We start from the raw sequence: 15,121 nt of genomic DNA on the forward strand, positions 1-15,121 counted from the left end.
ATCATAAACATTAAATTTTTTATCCCTTCATCCTCCAATCAAAACCAATGGTATCACTTCAATAAAACTTATACACACTTTGTATTAGATTATTGTGCTTTGATATGTCAAGTTGCATCCAAAACCATATATATCAATCATTCTAACTATAAATATTAAGGCCCCTTATATATCACTCCCCTCAATGAAATAAAATAAGTGTCACCTTACCAAACCCTAGGACAACAAACCCATATCTCCTGCTCACCCAAGACAATACATTTCAATCTCCCAACATTCTTTTCATTCATAATTTAAATATTAAATACTATCTAGCCACGATCATACTAAATAATGGCATTCAATAAACCTCATATGGTGCAACTTTGTGTAATTTCTATATCTTCCCACAATTCCCCATCCCTCCCCATATAAGCTAGGTTTTGTATGGAAACACAACCATTTTAATGTGGAGTAACATTTCGAACAAACACTTCAAAGATGATCTCATTGATTGCAATGTTTCTTTTAATGTGGAGTATCATTTCCAACAAACACCTCAAAGATGTCATTGATTGCAATGTTGCTTTAGATGTTTTTTTACAAATCCATCTGAAGGAGATGTATAATTCATTTCTTTTATGAAAGAGATATTTTAATTCCTGTCATGAATAAAATATTATAATATCAAGAAATAAGAAATTTGTATTTTATATATAGATATGGAAAATAAAATTTCTTATATACATAAGTACTTTTCATACTCTATTAAAATTGATTTAATGAGTCATCCTTAGTTTCAATGTTAATCATAAATAAAATATTTCAATATCTACTTTAAGTAAAGAATTTCAATATCAAATTTCTTTATATTTGTGTATATTCTTATTGTTGAAACATTTCAATTATGTGTTGATAAGTGTGAAATATGTGATTTCCCCTCACTCAACATGGAGTTGACACATGATATGACTTAAAGAAAATTTACACCTTCAACTAATTACAAGGATGTACTCAATATGAACTCAACATGTCACAGGAAGGGGAGGATAACAATATTTCTCCCAACAACCTTAAATAAGTAGAATTGAAGAACCCAAATAATGTTACTTATAATCCTCTTAAAATATTATAAATAACAATTGATAGAAATTTATTTTAAAATGTAGAAACCTTGGTAAATCTCCATAATTTATAATATGCAAACTATAAAAAAAATTGTCAATATTTTTTAAATATTTTTACATTTTTAATGATTTTAATCTCTATAAAATTGTAATGATTTTAAAAACAAAATAATTTTGTATTATAATATTTAAACTTAACCAAAAACATAAAAAAAAAAATTACAGCTCATCCACAAAATCTAACTCTCAAAATTTTCCTTATTTGATATAGAATAGAAAAAAAATCATTATCTACCTTAGAAATTCAAACCTATCTCTAAAATTCTTTAAAATATCTGAGTGAACAAGATCAGGACATTTCTCCCAATAACCCTAACCCTAATCATTATATATATTGGAAATTAAAACTTATCCCTAAAATTCTTTAAATCAATAAATTAATTACAATATCATATCTATTTTATAATTCCATCATTTTTTTTTCACCATCAAAGTTGAAATCTATCTATTTCATAATTCCACCCTAACATTTTTGGTTACGATTAAAGTTGAAATCTATATTCAAGATTTGGGGTGTATATTGTCCAGTTCACAATTCCAATATTCAAAAACAGAGTTCACAATTCCAATATTCAAAAACAGAGTTTTACTTTCTTGGTTTAAAGTTGAAATCTATATTCAAGATTTGGGGTGTATATTGTCTAGTTCACAATTCCAATATTCAAAAACAGAGTTTCACTCTCTTTGTTTATCAATGGAAGTTAACCTGAGTTTATGACTAAATCAGTGTACTATTTAAGTAGTGGTGGATAGATATTGATAAACAAAGGAAGTTAACCTGAGTTTATTACTAAATCAGTGTACTATTTAAGTAGTGGTGGATAGATATTGATAAGTAGTGGTTGATAAATATTGCTAAGCAATTTACTAAATTAGTGCGGCATTTAAAGAGTGGTCGATGAATATTGATGAGCAATTACAATGTAAGATAATTATGGAGATGTCAATTACTGTGTAAAAAATTTCTCTTTGTTTATAATGGAAGTTCATAGAAATTTAACACATCATCTAAGTTGTGGTTGATGAATATTAATAACACATCATTTAAGTTGGCAAGAGTTAACCGGCGTGTCATAGGGCATTAAATGTTTGGTTAACTGCGCTCTCGATATCCCAATATAACGTAGCCGCGATAACTTTGTAAATAAAAAATAATGAGTGTGTGTTATAAAGATATCGAGGACACAGCTAACCAGCCATTTAATGCCCTATGACAGGGTAATTAGCTCTTGCCATCTAAATTATGGTTGATGAATATTATAATCAATTACGGCATGGTTAATAAATATTTTATAAAAGTGTCGATAACTGTGTAAGATAATTATGTAATGTCCTTTATTTGTGCGCATTATAGATTATATGATTTGTACTAGTAGCTTTCATTTATGTACTAGATTTTTCATTAATGTAAAAACTCAATAGTTAATTATTCATTAATGGTCATCTTAAAATATTCAATAATAGACCATCACAATCTAACCTTTGAAAGATATGTCCCTATCCCTGATTTTAGTTTAGATGACGTGAGATCGATCTCTTGAAACGTGTAATTCAATGCAATCAAGCTGATATTAACTATAATATAATTTTATTTTCACTGTAGTATTTTTTCAGTTATAAATAAAATTTTATGTTATCGGGTTTTAATTAAGCGACAGTTGTATATATTTACAGTTTGATTTTGCCAAATGCTGCTTAATACAACTAGATAACATAAGAGCATAAGATTTATTTGTTGCCACAGCAAGCTCAAAACCAAGTACACATAATCCCAGGCCGCATTACAAACAAAGTCCAATTAAAAACTATCCAATTCTGACGTGAACGTCATCCTTATCCTTCTCATCATTGCACTTAGATGCTCCAAATCTAAACCCTGTTTATTTAAATAAAAAACCATATACCATCTCCTATCTGTTACCCTCTGGCACAGTAATTTGTAAATACTTTACACAGAGATTGACTTCTTACCTTTTGCACAGAGTCCCATAAAAGAATTTGGATTTATCCGAACTATACCCCTTAAATCCAAACTATACCCCTCTGCAACTGTAACGACTGCTTCTTTTTGCCTCAATAATCCGAAACATTTTCACGTGTTGGCCACTCCAACAAAGTAAACCGAGTACGTGGGCTCTTGGGAAAGATTGTTTCAAAACCAGCATTTTCCTTTTTTAAGCAAACCATGGGGCAAAGATTATTTCAAAGCAACATTTTCAATATATATATATATATATATATATAATTAATTAATTAATTAATTAATTATAGAGATTTAGTTTTTGATAATTTAATCTGTAAATATGTTTTGTTACAATAACATGATTTATTAATAACACATGTTTAAATAATGAACTTATTTTAAATGACACTTGTTATGCATTTTTTAATAAACAATTCATCTATAATCACTATTAAAAATACTCTAGAATATATTGTTCACGTCTACCAAATAATTATCATGCATGTCTATTTTGGAATGAGGCTTCTAGAAAATTAATTCAATTACTAATAATTATTTGGTAGTTGTAAGGATTTAACCTCAATGTAATATTCTACAATATTCTTAGTAATATACACAAATCTCCAAAGTAGTTATGGACCTTTTGTTCTTTTAATTAAATTGATTAATTCAAGCATATGAACAAGTGTTATATGAAGTGAGTTATGGTTTTTTCGGCATATGGTATGAATAAGCTATGGTATTGGCCCATTGTAACAACGTCTATTTATCTCTATATTAAAGTATGGATAAATCTTCATGATTAAAAATGGTATTCCATTCTTTCTAAAATGTATGTATGTTTGAGTTATATATCAATTATTTTTATAATTAATAATAATTTAAAACAAAGTTATAATTTAATAAAATTTATGTTTTTTTTTTTCTAATTTTAAGACTGTATGATAAAAAAATGTTTCGATACCATTATTTATTTTATATGCTTTGATTAATAATCAAATTAAAAATTTGGAAATTTTATTGAATAAAAATAAAATATGTTTTTTAATTAATTTATTATAAATAAATTGAAAATTATAAAATTATAAATTCTAATGATTAAAATTGTATAATTTAAATAAATTTCCAAATAAAAAAAATAAAATAGATTATAAAAACAAAAATTAAGATAAATGTATAGAAATCATGAAATTCTAAATTTTCATTGTTAAAGTGCATAATATTTAAGGAGTTATCTTTAGTACGATTTTTTGGACTTTCTAATGTGTGTGAAATCCAGTGAAAAAATTTGAGATAAATTTTAATGTGTGTTATTTAAACTAATTTTTTAACTATATATGAAAAAACCCACCAAAAAAACTTCTAAAATCACACTAAAAAAAACTTTTAATAAATTTTTAAAAAATAGATTAATTTATATAAAATTGTAATTTTAACCAATAATTACTTATAATCAAAAAAAATAGTATAAAAAATAATATATTTTTAAATACATTAAAAAGATAACGAATCATATGCATGAATAGAGTGATATTTGTATATCTCGTCATATTTGGCGTCTCTTCCTTATATATGTAATCAAAGCCATTTTCGGAGATCGTCCACATTTTCATTTTTCTGTACCATCTTCATTGAAACATATTTGAATTCTCATTTATTTTCATTTTTATGTATCATTTTAGTTGAATTCATTTATTTTCATTTATTGAAAAAATTTATGCATATCAATCGATTATTTTCACACCAAAAAAATTATAAATGAATTTAACCATGAATTATAAAATTGGATCCAATCAATTGTGCATTTCATTTCCCCATTTAAATATAAACAATGCATTTCGTTTATCCAACCTGGTTAAGTGGAGATTTGACAAAGTAACTTTAGACCGTTTTTAGGTAGGCATGGAATCATTAAATAAAAAAATAAAAAATAAAAATAGAGAGGAAAGTCAAAATCCAAAAAAAATAGAAATAATGTTTGATAATAAGTTGAGTTTTTTTTACAATAAGATTAATAAACAATGAGATATTTAAAATATTATTGTTGGTTTAAATTACACTAAATATAAATTAAATAAGTTTAGATTGATTTTAACTCCGGATTTATCACGTATTAATAGGGATCAAATATTTTCATGTGGAAACCTTTTTTTGAGTGTAAGATTTGATCTCTCCGTGCTAGATAGATATGGAGTTAAGATGGATCTAGGCTCGTTTGAGTGGCCAAAGAAAATGTAAAGAACATATGATTAATTTTATCAATAATATGTAATTTCATTTAATATTAATATAATCATTTTAAATATGCTAAATATGTCTCAAATTAATCATATTGTTAATAACTTTAATGATGAAAAAAAATGAATGTAGAGTGACAATATAATAGTGTTGAATGATAGAAAATGTGAATAGTATGAATATAGTTAATTACAAATAGCCTTCATTGTAATTAATCTCAAACTATTTTCTTCTACTATTCTTGTCGTTGTCACCCTTGTTACTTTTGTCATCTTTTCATAGTGATTGTCATTAGATTATGTGAAAATCACAAGTTACATCATACCTTATCTCTCTTTCTCTCCAATATTAACAGGTTAAATTACTATAACACAAAAATCAATGTACATTGTCAATAATATTTTGTCCTTGTACTAAAATCAATTCACAATGTTAATCCAATCACTTTAAAATTAATGTACCATCATACATCTAATTACATCAAATCAGAAATCAACATCTACACTAAAATCAATGCATCTAATGCAAGAAATGAAATAAAATTAGAAAACAACATTTACATTGAAATCAGTGCATCTAATGCAAGCAATCAAATAAGATTAGAAATCAACATTTACACTCAAATCAATGCATCCAGTGCAAGTAAGCAAATAGGATTATAAACCAACAACTACACTAAAATAAATGCATCTAGTGCAAGTAAGAAAATAGGATTATAAACCAACATCTACACTGAAATCAATGCATCTAGTGCAAGCAATCAAATAGGATTAGAAATAACCATCTACACTGAAATCAATGCATTTAGTGCAAGCAATCAAATAGGATTAGAAATCATTTACATTGAAATCAATGCATCTAGTGTAAGCAATCAAATATTATTAAAAATAAACATCTACATTGAAATCAATGCATCTAGTGCAATCAATCAAATAATATTAGAAACCATCATCTACACTGAAATCGATGCATTTAATGCAAGAAATCAAATAGGATTAGAAATCATCTATATTGAAATCAATGCATCTAGTGCAAGCAATCAAATAGGATTATCAATCACCATCTACACTGAAATCAATGCATCTAGTGCAAGAAATCTTCTTCCCTCTCTCCCCCCTCCATCTATATCTATATCTCCCTCCATGTATCCTTCTTGGTCTCTCTATCTCAACCCCTCAAACACACATGCTCTCTCACTCCATATCTATCAATCTCTCTGTACCTCCATCCCTCTCTCCATCTCTCTCTTCTTCCCTCTCTTCACTTTCCATATATATCTCTATCTCCATTTGTCTCTTTATATCACCCCAAAACATACACTCTCTTCCTCCAATCTATCTATCTATCACCTCCTCCTCCTCTCCCCCCTCTCTCTCTTCCCCTTCTCTCCCTCTCCCCCACTTCTATCTCTCTTCGCTCCTCATGTCCTCTCTCCATCTTCCTTATCACTCCCTCTCTCTCTCTCTTCCCCTTCTCTCCCTCTCCCCCACTTCTATCTCTCTTCCCTCCTCCTGTCCTCTCTCCATCTTCCTTATCACTCCCTCACTCTCTCTCTCCACCTTTCTCTCTCTATATCTTTCTTACCTCCCTCTCTCTCCCCCTCCAACTCCATCTCTCTTTCCCTCCCTCTCTCCTCTCTCCTTCTCTCCCCCATTCTCTCCATCTCCCCTTCTTTGTCTCTTTATCTCACACTCAAACATACACACTCTCTCTCCATATCTCTCTTTTCACTCCCTCTCTCTCTCTCCACTTGTCACTCTATATGTATTTCTTCTTCCCTCCCTCTCTCCCCCTCCAACTCCATCTCCCTATCCCTCCCTCTCTCCTCCTCTCTCCCTCCCTCTCTCCTCCTCTCTCTCCCTTTCTCTCCTACATCCCTATCTCTTCCCCCATCACTCTCTCTCTCTCTCGTTGCCCGCCAGTCCTCTCTCTTCCCCCATCACTCTATCTCTCTCTTCCTCTCCCTCTCTCTCTCTCTCCCTCTCTCTCCAACTATGTTACTATATCTCTCATTCTCTCCCCCCTTCTCTCTATCTATGCTTCTTTGTCTCTTTGTCTCACCCCTAAACATACCCACTCTCTCTCTCCATCTCTTCCTTGTCACTCCATCTCTCTCTCCACTTCTCACTCTCTATGTTTTTCTTCTTCCCTCCCTCTCTCCCCCTCCAACTCCATCTCTTTATCCCTCCCTCTCTCCTCTCTCGCAATTCCTCTCCCTCTCTTAACCTTCTCTACCTCTCTCACTTCTCTCCCTCTCTCTCACTTCATTCCTCCTCTCCCCTCTCCTTTAGTTTATCTCAATCTCTCCCTTGTCACTCCCTATATCTCTCTACCTCTATCACTCTATGTCTTTGTTCTTCCCTCTCATATATATCTAGAGTTAGTATATATATATATATATGTGTGTGTGTGTGCGTGTGTGTGTGTGTGTGTGTGTGTGTGTGTGTATATATATGTATATATATATATATATATCTATATATATATAACAAATTAAAAATTGTATTAATCCAAAGTTATTAAATTTAATAATATATTAATAGGAATATTAGATTTAATAATGATAATATTTTAATATTAATATTAGGGTTACTAATATTTTTTTTCACCTATTAATAGTAATTTGGCTCATGGTATTTGGCCTATAGGCTTCACCTAAATAAAAACTCTATAAAGAGGTTTATGGAGTATTTGATGACTTTGAATGTTTGGCCATTAATCCCTATTAAATTAATCTGGATCATTTCTTGATAATTTCGGATCATTCCTCCCCACTGAGACTTTTTAGACCTCCAAAAGGTTGTCTATACTGTTTGAAGGTGAAGACAATGTCTCTCCACTTTCCCTGTGTCTTTGGGCCAACCATTTCTAAATTTTTACATGTTACTCATCCACACAATCATCGGTACAACATAAAAACTACAAAGCACACTGTTCCATTTTATTTCCATATCTACATCCATGTTTGTTGTTATCAACCACATACTGTTGAATAGAAACAAGTTGAATAACAACACTAAACATACTAACCTAAATTAAATTGTACCTTGCTAACTCTTCATAACTGGAACACAACTCCACTGATTGTGTAACGATACTCATTGTACAATTTCTAGTTCCTTAAGCACATCTTTTTTATTTGTTTTGGTTGTTTTATGCTTAAGTGTCATTGATGGTACAAACATAGTTTTACTTGCATAAGTTCCCCTTTTTAACTGTTCCATTGTTTGAAAAGATATGTTTTCTTATATAGGATGAGAATGCACAAAATATTCAATTCCCCTTTCAAATAAATGATATTGATTATGTTCCCTATAGAAGATTTATTTCTGATCATATAAATATGGGCTACCTAAGACCATTCCACATGCATCTAGTGGTACTACATCATATGTTACCTTATCCACAAATTGAGATGTGATTGAAATTGTAACACACACTACTTAATTACTTGCAACTTATGACTTTTACTCATCCAATTCAGTGTATAAAGTTTATGATGCATTTTAGTTTTAACCCCAACTGCTTAACCACTTTCTCAGAAATTAAGTTAACTTGAGATCCACTATCAATCAAAGTTTCGATATTAGTTTTATTCGTAAGGACCCTTATGTGAAATAACTTGCATCTCTTCTTATCACAAGAACCATCAAAATCAATACCATCATTAGATTTCTCTGCCAAACTTACTGCAATTTGAGCCTCATCACTTGATTCTAAATGCAAATTTGTTAGTTTTGTTGTTGCTGCAACTCTTTTCTTTCCCTTCTTCTCTTTAAACCACTTTGGTCCCTTGTCAAGGTGTAGTTTCCAGCGATGTTCTTCATCATGCCCTTCCTTCTTGAAATGCTTTCAAGAGAGCTTCTCCTCTTCCATCTTAATGGAATTTGTCTTCTTGGATTTTCCCTTGCCTTTGCCCTCTTTTCTGGACGATGATTCTAATGATACACCAACTCTATATTTTTCTGCTTCAATGTAAGTTGCTTGAACATCCACTTCATCTAGGTTAGTAGGGCTAAATATGAATAAAATATTGTGAATATATTCAGGTAATCCTCATATATATTTCATTAGAGGTTCTTATGTGTGTAAGGGAATATCAAGCATTAATGCCTTCTTGCGAAACTCATCATGAATTCCTACATTGATTGTCCTTTCCTAACTTTATACTTTCACATTCTATTAAGGCTTTCTCCTCATATCCCAACAGGGAGAATTTCTTTCTAAGTGTAGAAACAAAATCATGCCATGATGGAAAAATCACACCAATCTGTTGAGTCCCATGTTGTTACTTACTATGCCCCAGATGAGTGTTGTGCCTTCTAGACGAAGTGAAGGCAATCAAGTTTTGACCACATCATCAAAAATTTGTTGCACACTACAATACACCTCCATCTGTCTAATCCAGTTATCAAGTTTCTCAGCATTGATTTCACCATTATACATGGGTAAGTCAAATTTCACATCCAATTTAAACAAAGGTTTTGGAGAAGACGGTTCAGGTTGACCACCAAAAAGAGAATATAAAGGATATTTTTTATCATCATCAGTTTCTATATTTTTACCTAAATCAGATGGTCCTTCATCTTTAGGATTTTCGAAATGTGATGCCTCAACTTCCTCATCTTTGGGTTTATCTTCCGCTTTCACCTTTTTGAAATCATGGTACATCTCCTCGACAATGGCTCGCAAGGTTATGAAATAACCCACAATGACTGCATCAGATCTGATAGGATGATCACCTCTTCCTTCTTCAGCGATCTCATCCCCTCGAGTTGTCCTTCTTGAGCCAACTTATGGATCTCTTTTAACAAGTTCTCCTTCACCACATCTTGAATTTCTCCTAGTGATCATGCACACTTAAACCAAGCAATAAATAATTGTTGTGATACCACTTGCTCTGAATCCCAATCGAAATTGATACTTGTTTCATTAACTTTTTTAAAGTGTTTGCATGTATTTAAAATCACCATTAATAAGAGCTCAATTTAACTAACATAGGAAACTTGAAAGGAAATTGCAACAAATAAATATTAACAAAAAAGCACACAAGAGAAAATGACACCAGCATGTTGATAACGAAGTTCGACTATATTCAAGCCTGCCTCTTTGGGCTCGGTCTTCAATTGAGAGGCCTTCTCTGTTATTTAATCAAATCCAACAAAGTACATCAGTTTTACATAAAAATGGCTTTTTCCTGGTCCGGATGTTTTCTTCTTGACCCTAGGAACCCAACAGAACTTTCGACTCTCAAAAAGACCTAGAACTCCCACAACAAGCCTCCTCCAAAGTTTTGTTGTCTCGATGCCCTTCTCTGAATAAAAACTCCTTACTGCATATAAAATTTAATTTTTCCCTTCTTGACTCAATGTTATAATTTTATAATAAAGTTTGAGAGGTCAAGGGATCAAATCCTGAGCTCCCCACCAATTGTTGTGATATGGTTTACAATGGATAATATATAAAAAGATTTAAATGTTTTGGTGGTGGGATCAAGGGACCCGCCACCCCACACCACACCACACCAGATACATTGCACAACATTAATCTTATGGCTTGTGCATCGTTACCATAGTGTGGAGGTAGATAACATTGGCAGAGTTATGGCGGGGGCCGCCAATCTTGGCAGGCACCCGCTATTTTTTTGTTTAATAATAAACATTATCCCATTAAATATATGTGGTGCCATATAATTGTTAAGAGCCAATCGTATGTTATGACGGTGAGGCATGCATGTTATAGATATTTTCGGGCACTGCAACCCCCAAGCATAAATGTCCATAAACCAAGGGCTCCTAAGTCCCTAAAGGTGTTGTTCCAACCCCTAGAAGAACAAGGTCAACTAATTACAACATCTCCCAGAAGTTCTCCATGAAAAACTACTCAGAACTGGTCAAAACTGGACCATTTCACCTGCTCCATAAGAAAAGTGCGTTGCATCCCACCTAAATACACACAGTAGGTGCGATGCATGTCAAAAAGCCCTTCTATGGGGTGCGATGGGCGAGAAGGGACAAATGGCAGGGTCAATCCGCAAGGTGGAGAAACATGGAATCTTCCAGAAACTTCCCCTGTGACACTTGCCTCTCTGAATTCAACCAGGGATGAGTAAGAGATCATCAATCTCCAAGTGGAATCAAGAACTATCAGAGGGAAGACACTAATCAAATCTCAAAAGCTGACTCACGTCCCTTGCAGACATCTATATATGGATCCCTCATCCCAAAGATCCAGAGGCTAGAATTTTGTATCTTGTAAGGAAGTGCTATTGGTTTCTTGGTGCAATATCATAGTGTTGGGTGATCTAAGCTTTTCATGAGGTGAAGAAGGGCTTACTTGCTGAGAGGATGATGTTGGGTCAGAACAATCGGTTGTAATTCTCTTTGCTCTTTCTTGATTATCAATAAAGCTATTCAAGTTTTCCTCCATATTCTTGTATGATTGATTATTTATGCATTTGTATGGTCAATGTACATCTGATCCTATATTTTTTATGATAATAGATCTATGTTTTCGGATAGTGCTATGCTGCTTTGGTTCTACAGGTACTCTTTGAAGCTAGGTAGACAAGGAAGCGAGTGGCAAAGACCTACCAGAAGAGAGAGGAATCGAGCAAGGAACCAAGTGCAAGACAGAGGTTGGTCTCCTTATTCTTCTCTTATCTATTTCTCATAAAGGAAAACAAAAGTAGTTTTTAGTGTGTTTGTTTCTAAGGTAGCTACCAGCCTTAGTGGAATTAGCAGCTCTGCATAGACTCTATTCCCAATAACAAAATGGTGACTCCGCTGGGGAGCGAGTAGATTGTTTGTTCATCTACATTTGTTTACTTTATAAACTTACAGACGGAGCCTGAAGTCAAGCCAGCTAGCCTTCGAACTGCATTTGCTATGTAAGTGCAAAGTAGATCAACGTTGCTTCAATCAATCTCCAGGTTTTGTTTATGAATTAAATGATTGATTTACAAGCTTTCTAATTGCCCTCGTGGTGGCTCTAGTAACCTCCTTAGATCTACCCCTGTGATTGATTTACTGATTACCACTTGCTTGGCCTAAATCCCTGAACTGAACTGCAAACTGTGACCCGGAATCCAATCAAAGTCTCGTCCCTGGTCCAGCGCACTGTCTGTTCTGTGAACTTCAAATGCAACGCACTTCCCGAGTGTAGTAGGTGCGTTGCATTTCAGTTTCATTGTGTTATAGGTGCGCTGATCAGACAAGGCCTTGTTCCTAAATTTTGGTTTCTGTGTTCACTCTTTTCAGCTCTATTCAGGAGTTTTGCTGTGTGTAGTCAGTATACCTCTGTTTGAAAACCCTTTCATTGCTGTTATTCCGCCTCCATTGTGCAAAGAACTGTAAATGTTTTTATGTATTTTTGAGTCATTTTCAGTTCTCCTTTACAAAGAAGTGGCGTAATTGTACTGTCGTTTCTTGATTTGAAAGTGTCGCAAGTGTCATTTTCAGTTATAGAAGAGAATCTGATTGTTTTTGATAGTCGATTACACTGTTACTCTTGTATTTGATCTGAATTAGTAGTTTTTCCTAGTGTCGAAAGCAAGTTTTCAATTCCAAATCGCAAAGTGTTGTCATTGTCCTCATTTTGTTTTGAAAAGAAACTTGTTAGTAATTGTCGCTTTGGAAAATAAATCATATTTGCGCTTAGCTTTCTTTTTATCATTCACACATTAAGAAGGCTGAAAACAAATACATGCATGTGCATTTGCATTTAGACTGTTTGTTGGTTTGATTTAGGACAGTGCACATAATGTGTGCTCTATGCTCTTTGTTGAAATAACGCCATCTCTCTTCCCTTAGTAGCTAGGATTTTCATTGCAGAAAGAAGATTAAACGACTGTTTATCATCTTAGATTGCATTTTAGGAATTGTACATCTACATCACGCGATGAACCTGAAAGGCAAATTTCTTAAGCAAGATCAACTATAAAATAAATTTAATGAATCTAAAAACGCTTTGGAACCTAACGCACAACATCTAGAAGTCTAGGCTAGAGACGTATTCCGGCGTCGTAAAGCCTGGTAACTGTTGTTTTCATTGTTGGTTGGGTGATTCCTCCACTTTGAGGCGATAAGTGCCAGTACGAACTTGTGCTCCCACGTATCGTCGAGTATATTTTGGGAGACCACAATAGGCTTTATCCTTTATCCATAGGAATTCATGTCTGCCGCCCTATAGATCGTAATGCACTGAACACAGCATTCAAGAAGATTGACTACCGTACCGTAAAAAGTATTCTGCAGTTTTGTGATTGGTTTGGTAATCCCTCTGTCTAGATTTCCAGAGCAGTCACTTTCGTTCCTTTTCAGACTCCTTAACGGAAAAGGTCCATCTGAGCACTTGTCACTTCAGTCTCATTAAAAATCGAAGGCGACTAGAGTCCCCTTTTGTTTTTTCTCGACTCTTAAAAATTGAAAAAACAATTTGTGTCAAAGCGTCTAAAATTTATTTTAAACGGAATAATCATCACCTTTACTACGTTGATCTTAAGTTGAGAAAAATGGATTCCACCAACGAAGGAGTTCCCCTTGGAGGAAATCCTAGTCCCTTCTCCTCTTGGGGAGATGTTGGTGCACCCCATATGGCCACATTGTCTCTTCCAGGATTGACAATCGGCTTGCCCGTATGGCTCTTCTCGACTTTTGTCGTTCAAAACACCGTAATTCTTGAACAATCAAGTCAGCAACTAAACGATATTAGAGTTACCCCCCAACCCTCTACTTCGTCCAATTCTTCCTCTCCTCCTTCCTCTTTGCTTGATGAATCTAGTAAAGCCCAAAATCAAGTAACTGAGAAGAAGAAGAAGAAAGATAAGAAGAAGAAGGAGCCAAAGGCGAAAAGGGGCAACCAAACATCGTCTAGCGAAAATCCACACACTGCACCGACCAGGCCTAAATCGACATGTGTCATTTGCAAAGGAGACCACTACCATCGAGATTGTCCTTGCATCCCTCGAATCTTAAGGGACTGGTCTCCTCGTTTGCACAATCCGGTGTCATCAACCTTTGACGATCATGTTGAGCATGCACCGTCAACTAGTGAAAGTGAAACCCTTGGACAAAAAGGAAAGTATAACTTAAACCCGGGGGGGCATGCACCCTGGCCTGTTTCGACAGGAAAACTTCAGGTATAGGGTAGGTTTCCGCGAAGGATATTTGACTAGTCTGAGACACCCGTCCGTTTAGGAAAAGGGGATTAGACTAGAATAAGATTCCCCCGTCAAAGTTATGTGAGTGGAGGCGTCTGCGCCACTCACCTTTGTTTATTTCGGTAGACATCGCTGAAGAAGTGTTTTGTTTGTGGCACAAATAGAACAATCTTTGGTAACCTGAAAACGGTAGGCCTTTCCCAATAAAACAAATGTTTTGTCTGCAAATTGAGGGGTAACCTGAAAAGGTAGGCCTTTCCCGATAAAACAATGTTTTGTCTGCAAATTGAGGGGTAACCTTGAAACTCTATTTCACTATACCTGGGGGCATGCAAACCTTTTGGCATGCAAGCGAAGAGCGACCATTTATTTTTTAAATTTATAGGCCCTCTAACCCTTTAAACTCGTAGGATTGGTCGTTTCCTAACTTGCATAAAGAAAGGATGTGGGGCAAAGCTTTAAAATAATGTCGTTTTTATATGAGACATCCTTATTATGCGACTGGATTAATCGAGCAGTTTTAACGCGGAATTCAAGCTCGTTAAAAATAAACATAAGCAATGAGCAAGTGTTTCCCCCAGCGTTTAAGCTCAT

The sequence above is a fragment of the Pinus tabuliformis genome, chromosome 8, assembly GCF_031772625.1.
Source record: "Pinus tabuliformis cultivar Carrire ecotype Pingquan chromosome 8, CPIR1, whole genome shotgun sequence".
In the NCBI taxonomy this organism is placed as follows: domain Eukaryota; kingdom Viridiplantae; phylum Streptophyta; class Pinopsida; order Pinales; family Pinaceae; genus Pinus; species Pinus tabuliformis.